The sequence below is a fragment of the Schistocerca americana genome, unplaced genomic scaffold (genome assembly GCF_021461395.2).
Source record: "Schistocerca americana isolate TAMUIC-IGC-003095 unplaced genomic scaffold, iqSchAmer2.1 HiC_scaffold_177, whole genome shotgun sequence".
In the NCBI taxonomy this organism is placed as follows: Eukaryota; Metazoa; Arthropoda; class Insecta; order Orthoptera; family Acrididae; genus Schistocerca; species Schistocerca americana.
In genome coordinates, this window is record NW_025725864.1 from 67501 (window position 1) to 70000 (window position 2500).

Here is a 2500-nt window from a genome sequence, read left to right on the forward strand (position 1 = left end):
TAACCTATGTCGTACCTTAACCTAACCTATGTCGTACCTTAACCTAACCTATGTCGTACCTTAACCTAACCTATGTCGTACCTTAACCTAACCTATGTCGTACCTTAACCTAACCTATGTCGTACCTTAACCTAACCTATGTCGTACCTTAACCTAACCTATGTCGTACCTTAACCTAACCTATGTCGTACCTTAACCTAACCTATGTCGTACCTTAACCTAACCTATGTCGTACCTTAACCTAACCTATGTCGTACCTTAACCTAACCTGTATTGCGCCTTAACCTAACCTGTATTGCGCCTTAACCTAACCTGTATTGCGCCTTAACGTAACCTGTATTGCGCCTTAACGTAACCTGTATTGCGCCTTAACGTAACCTGTATTGCGCCTTAACGTAACCTGTATTGCGCCTTAACGTAACCTGTATTGCGCCTTAACGTAACCTGTATTGCGCCTTAACGTAACCTGTATTGCGCCTTAACGTAACCTGTATTGCGCCTTAACGTAACCTGTATTGCGCCTTAACGTAACCTGTATTGCGCCTTAACGTAACCTGTATTGCGCCTTAACGTAACCTGTATTGCGCCTTAACGTAACCTGTATTGCGCCTTAACGTAACCTGTATTGCGCCTTAACGTAACCTGTATTGCGCCTTAACGTAACCTGTATTGCGCCTTAACGTAACCTGTATTGCGCCTTAACGTAACCTGTATTGCGCCTTAACGTAACCTGCATTGCGCCTTAACGTAACCTGCATTGCGCCTTAACGTAACCTGTATTGCGCCTTAACGTAACCTGTATTGCGCCTTAACGTAACCTGTATTGCGCCTTAACGTAACCTGTATTGCGCCTTAACGTAACCTGTATTGCGCCTTAACGTAACCTGTATTGCGCCTTAACGTAACCTGTATTGCGCCTTAACGTAACCTGTATTGCGCCTTAACGTAACCTGTATTGCGCCTTAACGTAACCGATATTGCGCCTTAACGTAACCTATATTGCGCCGTAACGTAACCTATATTGCGCCGTAACGTAACCCACATTGCCCCTTAACGTAACCCACATTGCCCCTTAACGTAACCCACATTGCCCCTTAACGTAACCCAACACACGTTGGGCCTTAACCCAACACACGTTGGGCCTTAACCCAACACACGTTGGGCCTTAACCCAACACACGTTGGGCCTTAACCCAACACACGTTGGGCCTTAACCCAACACACGTTGGGCCTTAACCCAACACACGTTGGGCCTTAACCCAACACACGTTGGGCCTTAACCCAACACACGTTGGGCCTTAACCCAACACACGTTGGGCCTTAGCCCAACACACGTTGGGCCTTAACCCAACACACGTTGGGCCTTAACCCAACACACGTTGGGCCTTAACCCAACACACGTTGGGCCTTAACCCAACACACGTTGGGCCTTAACCTGCTCTGTAATTGTCATACGACGCGTTAAATTAGTGTAGTGTTGCCTAACTGCAACCCCCGCAATATAGTTTGCTACTCGCACTGCCCGGTCCCCAGTGTATCGCTTCATGTTAAACACCTTGCAGCTATACACTGTAATGTGGATGGCAGCAGGACGTACATGCTCAATGCCCTTTGCAGTTGTTCATTGGCATTTGCAGTTGTTCATTGGCATTCGCATGTGCGAAGCACTTAGCCTACGCTGTGGTACGGCCTGTGTCAACTGTCCGCTGATGTTGTACGTCCAAATCACACACTGTACTGCACATTGGTCCTCATGTACTGAATGATACATCGTGGTACATGTGACCGTACAACGACTGCGCCAACAACGGCGAACCATGCGGTCCAAATGTTGTGCACTCAGCTACGTGTCGTCTCCCTATAAGAGCTGGATTGCAGTGTGGTATGCCCTGGATGGCGATCAGCATGAGCCGTCTGTTGATGTAGTGGCGCGTGTTGTCAGACGTAGTCGTCTCTTCTCACACACCGTGATAGCATGGTGCACTGCGTTCCACATCTGCGACATGCGACAGAGGCCGGTTGACAGTCGTTCGCGCAATGGACATCGCATACGTACGGGGGCCACCTTCCACGTGTTCGCGAAGCGTGCACATGTTGTTGCGTGTATGTGGGCAGACATAGTGTGTCGTGACACCTGACACAGGCATGCAACAATCGTTGAATTTGCAAATGGCGATGGACGCCTACGTTTGCTGGTGACGTTATGCAAATGAACAACTGGTAAACCGTTGTGGTGCGGTTGTTCTCGCTAGAGGTGAATCAGTGATGGCGACGATCGGTTGAGCTACCAACCGGTTGTTCCAGCGATACCCACCATGCCCACGAACGTGAATGGCATCTGGGTGTGAAGCGATACGCGGCGGTGGCTGGGTGGGACCGTCCCCGGCCGGTGAGGGGGGGCCTCCCGGCGTGCTGGCCGCGCGGTGCGTGGGCGCACGCGCTACAGCCGGCTGGTGGGGGCGGCCAGTGGCAGGCGCGCCGGCCGACGGAGGCGGCAGGCG